General features: G+C 36.0%; 1 long non-coding RNA gene across 1 annotated transcript; it reads left to right on the top strand.

The window, feature by feature from the left end:
* The first annotated feature begins 243 nt into the window (after positions 1–243).
* On the top strand, positions 244–2,946 carry LOC115924966. Its single transcript, XR_004064513.1, has 2 exons — positions 244–459; positions 1,344–2,946. It is a non-coding gene; the product is annotated as an uncharacterized LOC115924966 (long non-coding RNA).
* Positions 2,947–9,025: the final 6,079 nt, after the last annotated feature.

Below are 9,025 nucleotides of genomic sequence, written 5' to 3'. Positions count from 1 at the left end.
TGCAGAATCTAAAAGTCCCTAATACTCGCACTCGGTTCACGGTCGACACCTAAATTATTGCCCACGACCATCAGACCATTCGATGAGAAACATTGAAGAAAAACGAAACACTGAAATGACTGAATCAATATTTGAGCCAGAGAAAAAGAAACAGCGCCATCTATCACCATTGATGATTAACTCGAATTACAGTACGTAGGCAAAATGTATACACAAACGGAGGACATACTGTGTATGATCCATAGAGATATATACTTAATAACACTAGAGGGCGTACTCGCTCAAATTGCTGTGTGGACCTGGAGCTGTGGCCGCCATTACTAAGGAGGGCAGAAAAACGAACGACCCAACAAGATACTGTGCACAACATACGTGGAAAAAATTGGAGAAGCCAGGTTCGTGCGTTGCATTTGGATGTTCGAACCGAAGAAAGAAAGGGAACTGCATAATATTTCACAAGTAAGTTCTTCTTAATGTTATGTTGATTAATAAGGAGATTTTAGAGCTAAAAATGTAGTTTATGCAGTGACTGTAGTCTGTACCCGGGTTGTCTCATGACAAGCCACCGCAGCTCCTGCAGCAGCGGAGCGCGCCAGTCCACGCCCGCCGGGCTGGGGCAGGCATGGGTTAAGGTTCTGGGGATGGTGATGGGAAAATTCTGCTGCGCCTGAGTCGTTTGCAACTCCAAGAGCCAGAGAGTCCAACTCGGAAATATAACTCCATGAGCTTGATTCTATTAAAGAAAAGTCTAGAATAAAACGATACAATTAATTTTATCTTATCTAATTTCAAGATGAAAATCAAATGTCAACTTCTGACTTAGTTTAGATCTATATTTTAACTATAGACTAGACTCTAGATCTAAGTTAGATCTAGACTCTAAATCTAAACTCTACTCTCTAATTTCTAAAGCCCGAAAGGCAAAGCCAGGTTAGACAGATATAACCATCTGATATGGGTCATTTCTTTAATAAAAGTGACATTTGTTGACATTCCCCATAATATAATCAGAGGTCTAGTGGAGCCAGACACAGTCTCAGTAGAACAACCGACGATATAGAGAGACTGAAGCTTTTGGTCTAAGCCAGGCTAGCCTGCCAAATTTCACATCACAGGAGTTATCCAACTAGGCTAGGCTAGCCTAAAAATCCCACCGCACACTACACTATTTCTATCAAATTTGCTTATGACTTGCTGACATCATTATTATTTTATTTATTTGGCTGGAAGCTGCTTTCAGTTTCAGTCTTAAAAATCACATGAAATAGCATGAATAGTAGAACAATTGTCATGTTATGAGAAAAAACTCTTTATTGTTTCCATTTGCTTTTATTGTAATGCAGGAATACACCCAAGAGAGGAAAGGATGTTACACACCACATCTCATTCTTAGAGCTGTGCCTACTGTCTTTCCTGGACATCCTCCCTATAAACAGACCCATGGCTCAAGACTCCCAGCAAAACCATGTACAACATCCAAAAGTGTTCCCGTGCCTCCAAAGAAACCCTATGACATTACAAAAGAACATGACTATTCTTTTTCTGTCTGAGTTGATTAGAAACTGAATATAACCAGACAGCAGTGCAAGATGCCAAGAAATAGCTTAAAGTGGTGAAACAAGGTAAACAGGAGAGATGGAAAAACCAGGACTCTCTTGCAGGAAGTCCACGAAAGCAAGCTCATTAGCCAGGATCAGCTTGACCTACTTCAACACAACTTTGGAGAGAACGCATTTTCAGGAAAAACAAAACAAAACATAGAACTTCATTCGTACAAACTACAAAGACAGATCGGTCTTTTATATTTTGCCTCTTGTCTGCATAGCTTATCCACTGGATGATTGACTGTGAAGCCGTTTAAAACTGGAGAGAGCTTTCAATAATCTTTTAAAAAAACAGAACAATCTGAGACTTTTGTTCTGTGTAATGAAATAAAATTTTGGGGACACATTGTGACAGTTGCACAACCTAACCATAATTTTCTGTATGTTAACTTTACACGAAGGCAAACTAAAGTGGAACTTAGAAGAATTGATTACATTAGGGGTTAAACAAAATGTACTTGAATTTTGAGTTGTTGTGAGGTACACTGTATTTGAATATTTACTCTATAAGCTTCATGATTGTACCTGCTGTATCTGATTCAGTTGCTATAATTCGTCCCTATTTTCAGGAAGTGACGGTAGTGAGGAAAATCGTAACGCAAAGTGAATGCATTTTTTTTCACTACCGTCACTTCGTGAAAACAGCGACAAATTTTTGCAAATTATTTGCACTCTACATGTGCTTTGATTCTGCAGGTACAGTATGGATAACCTGAGATAAACATGTAGACCTTTTTTATAACATTGTCTGGATTGCTCTCAACCAAGTGATTTACATCATTAAAGATGAAAAGCAAGAAATTCACATCAAGTGAGCCCATTTTTAATAAACGAGACGAATTCACAGATGTGTGGCAATTGAAAAGCCTGTGTAATGCACACCATATACACACCCATAGATCGTTTTGTACATAGGTTTGAATCTTGTTCCAAAATGGAAAACTGCTTTTGAAGAGATTTGATAACAGAAAAATTATATGGAATAATGTCACTAGATGTAAACCCATAAGATTGTGCACTCTTTGGCTTGTTGTATCTACTGTGTACATTTGAGGGTAATCAGTTTCAAATTTATTATTACACCTGATGAATAATGATGTCAAAAGACCATGTTACTATGAGGTTTCACTGAATAGTGTAGTGCAGTATCCTGAGATGTAAGTCTCTTCAATTATAGTTCTTCATAGCGATACAGGTGACTTGGAATATATATGCTCAATTACTATTTCTGGTTTGCATTTATTACTCAATGTATTATTTGTAAATGTGACGCGCCTGCGTGCGCTTGGAGCCAAGACTAGTTAATAAAGTGTTCGTTATCGCTGACATCTTGACACATAGACATTGGCCTCCTGACATTTATGTTTTGGGAGTTATTGTGGTGGTTTTGGGATGTGTAATGCTTGTCTTTGGTGGCGAATCAATTTGTTGTGGTTGTGTTGCGTATGATCCGTGACAGTAAATTTGGGGCTAAAATCTGAGGTGTTGTTTTTGCAATGTTTGTCTTTTCAATTGTGATGTATTATTGCAGTATATATGTCCGATAAAATGTCAAAACTTAAATGCCTATGCTGTAGAATATCAACACACGTGTGCCGTGTGGTAATAAAAGGTTCATTTATTCATTTTTTTCTTCAAATTTAATTATAAGTTTATTCTCTAAAACTGGTTGATGAAGAAAATAAGAAATACACTGTATCAAGGAGAATATTATTTATGGAGAAAAAAAGTGGTGTGAATAAATAATTATTACCTCAATGATCAGCTGTTTTTAAAGAATATTCATATATATTTATAGTGAACTGTAAAAAATTGAATTACTCTTTCAGACAAAAATAGAGATTTTATAGAGAATGGGTGAAAGACATAAGGTGTGAATTTGATATAAAATGAGTGAGAGAAGAAGAAAAAGAATGTTTGGATGAATGGATGAATGATTGGATGAGTAAATAACATAATTTTTTTAAATAAATGTGTAGGCCTATAATTCTTTCCTTCCCCCTCTTCCTATCTTCAGTATCGTCCTTTATCTGCATTTCCATTATCTACCTATCCTTCTATATTATATCTATCTATCCATCTATTTATGTGTCTAGCTATCTACATACCCATCTCTATCCCAAATCTATAAGTATCAATCTGTTTATAATAGTCATAAACATAAAATGAATATATTACCTTTAAAGCATTTTAAATCAATAAACCCTGGCTCTCATAAAAACTGAATTAGAAAGACATTGGCCCCCGGCATTGGCCCTGTAGCATAAAACTTTGTTTAATATCATGACATAAATATCAAATACAAGTCCCAAATGCTTGATTCTGATTGGTTGAAAGCCAAGTAATATTTAATGTCATAATATCGCAGTTTTATATTGACAAAGAGGAAGAAAAATTGAAGATATACTGAAATATAAATAACTTTTTGTGTCCCTTTTACCTCACCATAACATCCGTAATTAATCTTGACCTACACCAGATACCATGACTGAGGCATGAGTAGGGTTCATGCATTATGCAAAATACCACAATTATAACGTTTCATACTCGAAAACCGATAAATCAACCCGAAAAATGAAGCTTCACATTGCATATCAGTAGCACAGTTTCGAAGGGAACATCCGGGTATTTCTCGAAGTTGTGCCCTCCTTAGTAATGGCGGACCGCGCTCCATGCGCGCACAGAGCTTTGAACGGGCGCGTATGACGAGTCCGCACTCTAGCCTTATTAAGTATATATCTCTATGGTATGATCGAATCTCTTTGCAAACAGAGACAAATAGCGCCCTCTACGTTAATCATTCGGGAATTGGCAGCCAGCGGTTAGAGAATAAACTAGAAAACATATACGAGGAAAGGCTTTTAGTTTCAAGAATAGTTCTTTATTGTAAGGAATAATAAGGGATTTTGAAAGAGTCAAAGTAATTTTCAAGGAAATCTTTTTTTTAAATTAAGGAAATTGAAGAAAAAATCAACAACAAAAAACGGAAATTCAAGGAAATAATGAAAAAAAAAATTATCATTAAGTGTCAGTTACCAATGCTTTCCCTCTGAGTTGCGTATACATTTGCTCGAAATATGTAAAGTTTAAGTTGATATTCTGGTGCGACAAAAAGTGTATGACGATAGCCTCCGCATCAAATCATGGAAGGAAAATGACTAAAATGCCACGTGGTAGGGGCTCTTTTGAAAATTTAAGACAATTCCGTCAAATTCGTGTTCTATTTCAAAACACTTAACCCGTTGACTGCTGGATTGTAAAGGTCCAATAAGCTTAACACAGGGATCACCAGGTTCCCGTAAGCAAAGGGTTAATTGTGACGATTAAAAACACAGATCCGATGACAAAATAAAGCCTATTCTATAGACTGGAAAGACCATAAAACGTTGTTTGAGGGATAGAGTAGGCCTGATATTAAAAATTGAATCTTCTTCTGACGAGAAAATAACACAAACAAACTTGCGGCAATCGCCTCCAGCCCTCTGGTGTTCAGAGTCATGAAAACAGCCTCAAAATCAGAAAAGAAAAAAAAAAGCCGCAACCCCCCCCCCCCCCCACCAATAACAACAAATAAACAAACAAAAACACTACCACCTGACCAACAATGTCAACAACTTCAACAAAAGTTGGAATATATTTGATATGCCGATGATACCAGTGTCTTTTTATCCGATAACAATATTGAAAATTTGATTCATGATTTAAATTATTGAAAATAAATTCATGGTTTATCTCTAATAAATTAATTGTAAATACTACAAATACTCACTATACGATCTTTTCTAATATGTCTATCGATCGTGACACGTTGGTTATTTCCTTAAATGATAATGTAATTAATCGTTGTAGCTCCCTGAAATTTTTAGGTGTAACAATTGACAGTAAATTATCTTGGAAGGAGCACATTGATGTTATCTGCACGAATATTTCTAAAGGTATAGGTATTTTAAATAAAATTAAACATTTTCCTTCAAATATTTTGATTATGATTTATAATGCCATTATATCTCCTTATTTTAATTATTGTGATCAATAGAAATCAATATTTTTTAAAGGGCTTGTGGAATAATATACCTCAAGATAGAAAATCTAGTCCATCAATTAACGTTTTTAAAAGGAGATATAAATCATTTTTAATCCAACAAAATAAATAAAGATTGATTATGTACACGGTCTGGGTTTTTTGTTCTTTTGTCCCCCCCCCCCCCCCTTCTATTTAGGCTGTTTTTTGTTTGTTTTGTTTTTTTATCACCTTCTCAAACAACAATACAATACTGTATTATACTTTATTACTGTTTTGGTGGCAGCACCAATAAAGCCTTTGGCTTTCCTAGCTGTCTCCACATTCATATAATTTTTGTTCTTGTATTGTATTGTAAATGTTTCTCTTATAACTTGTACGCTATGTTTTGTATTTTATATGTGTGTTATGATGTTTTTATGATGAATGAAATAAAGTTCAATTCAATTCAACAACAAAACAAGACTGCCACACACTTTCAAAGCCATGATTAGCGTGATTAGTTCTCGAAACCTCTAAGGAAAGAAGAAGAAGAAAAGATAAATTTCCCGGGGGGGGGGGGGAGGGGTAGCTGCTCTGTAACTGACTTTACCGTAACAATTCAGTTTAATATTCTACTTTAAATTTTTTATCATATACAGCATTTAAATACTCCTATCATGTACAACAATACTGTGTGCTTATTACCTCGAGCTGCTAGTTTGAAAAATATGTTTATTTTGCAGTCTCATTCTATTTGCCTTGTGGAAGAACAGCCTGAACAAGGCAATGTCACATACATGACTTGTAATTGCTCTAGAAATACCCTCATATATATGTCAGGGCTCACAAGGCTCTCAAATCTTATTTTATCTTGGAGCCTTGTCAGTTCTGTTTAATTTTTTTTTTTATTTCTCCATGTATGTTTTAAAGTAAAACGATTTTATTATGTATTCAGAACTGATCAAAAAGAGATTTTTTTTTTACATGTTTGTGTATTTGTGATTGTTATTGTTTCCAACAATTTTTATTATTTGTTTGTTTTATCAGCAAGATCTAATCAATTCGTTCATGGTTCAGGGCGCGTTTATCAGGGCTTGCCACTAGATATGTACATGTCGTACCCCACTATCGAACCCCACTACAGGCGCGGATCCAGGATTTTCCAATAGGGGGGGCCGGAAATTTGAAAATCGCGCAAACCATTATTTCAACTCAACATACCAATACTGACAAGGTCATAATTAAGGGCACTGTACCGCGTACCGGTACCTACAAGCGGGTACAATTTTGGAAAGGGGGCAGGCTCACGTCACGTCTCTTGTCCGATATCAACATTCCCCGTTTTAAGTTATGCTCGCGCGCGGTAGCAAAATGTTTGACATTTTCATCGAGGGGGGGGGGGGGCGCGGGGAACTGCAGCCTCTTTGCCCGAATATTAATTTTCTGGTTTCACATTTTGGCGAGCGAGCGAAAATTTGAGCATATGTTTATTGTGAAAGTGTAATTTATTATAACAAAAATATACGAGATAAGATATTTAAAAAAAAAAATGCATATTAGTATTCTTTATATTTTCGGGGAAAGAGAGGCTGCAACCCCATCCCGCATTAACTGCAGGTGTTATGAAATGAAATTTGAATAATTGTGCAGTAAATATATAGAAACAGCTCTTGCTACAACCATGTTTGCAATGAAAACTGCCATTTATTTGGAATTCAAGAACAATTAAACTCCTGTGGTACTATTATTTCATGACTGTCAAAGTATGAAACACTTTCTTCATTGACATATCTTAACACATTTATATTCATGAATGACTTGATCACTCTCGTTAGCTTAACAAAAATACCAACATGCTCATATTAACCCGTATTCCATGTGCATACAATATAAATATAAGTTTCTTTTTTTACAAACCAATAAGAAGCAAAGACGTCGATTCTTTTTCATTGTTAGGGATGAATTATCTTAGTGAAAAACGTTTCATTGTATACAACAGCCCAAATACCATCATAGGCTACTGCGCAAGTACTATGCTGACTGAGGTCCTATATTCAAATCTTATCTCTTTAAAGTGAGAAAACATAATCATGTTTGTACAAATGAAAAGAAAACAAAAGTATCTATCAAACATACTCGTACACTATCACTTCGAAGAATCTGTATATTGATATTAATGTAGGAATCTAAAATAAAGACAAGCATCTATTTCAGTTACCTTCCAGTTGTATTATAATGGAGGATATAGTAAATATTGAAGATTGCGGGGCTAATTAAAAGCTATCCGTGATGACATGTATTGTAGCAGGCGTATATTAGATCTTAAACCGAGTATTTTTCAGCAGTTTGTATTTTCTTTTACTGAAGCAAACTAAGCAAATCTGGACAGGGGTTGCAAGAGTATTATAAACTCAGCAAATAACTCTTGTGTAAAGCCCCGTTTTTACCGTGTCATGTCGAATGGGCATAGGGCATTTGGGAGAAAATGTGTAATCCACGCTGTAATCCTGTATAATTGCAAATTTAAAGGCCATCAGTATTTGCGACTATGATTTAGGGGGAGAGAGAGAGAGAGAGAGTGGGTTATAAGAGCAGTGAAAATCACACGAGGTTGATTTCGATGGCGGATCTTGCATTCTATAACAAGGAGGCATAACTAGAAGAGGTATTAACGGTTGACGGAATCTGGCAAACAGACAGTGATGGTAAATATAAGTGACATATTTTCGACAGTGTAAATCACAATAAAATAAAAGCCAGTTTTGCTCCGAGAAAGAAACAAGGTTGACTGCACGGCACTGTCTTTGTCACACAATTTCAATGCAAGTGCCTCAAATACATGTAATTAGTTCATTAATCAAAGAAGATAAAAAGGTACATGTACAATAAACTCAGGTGTGCTCAGTCCAGTACATCACAATTATTAACATGGTCGGATAACATTTGCCACGATCAATTCACGTACAGTTCCTCATGTTCTGCGCTAATACGATTGTGATCCGTATGGACGTCGTTCACGTTAAAGTTAATGACGCTCGAATGTTCAGAAGTTATAATATATCCACCTAACCATATTTTGGCGGAAATAGGATTGTGAAACCCTGGATTGAGCGACACTGAGTATTAACATTCAGCTTCAGCAACCCCGTACATTATATTGTCCATATATAACTTTGAGTTTGGCAAGTTCAGAGAAAAAATCCTGACGAAATGCAAAAGGTTCTGAATTTGTATAACAGCACTTCAACTGTCTTCCTGCTGTCATCCGATTTCCCTTTAAAGATGCCGGAAAGTCATCTTTCGAGGATGACGGTTTGCAAAAACGTCTACTATCTTTCCGTAGTCAAGCTGGATGTCCTTGTGGATGAAGAGAAGTAGGAGCGCATTTAACCTATCTTCCCCCATCATGCTTCGGGAA

Source organism: Strongylocentrotus purpuratus, unplaced genomic scaffold (genome assembly GCF_000002235.5).
Source record: "Strongylocentrotus purpuratus isolate Spur 01 unplaced genomic scaffold, Spur_5.0 spur5_scaffold_17, whole genome shotgun sequence".
NCBI classification, from domain to species: Eukaryota; Metazoa; Echinodermata; class Echinoidea; order Camarodonta; family Strongylocentrotidae; genus Strongylocentrotus; species Strongylocentrotus purpuratus.
This window is presented reverse-complemented; position numbering and strand designations above follow the sequence as displayed.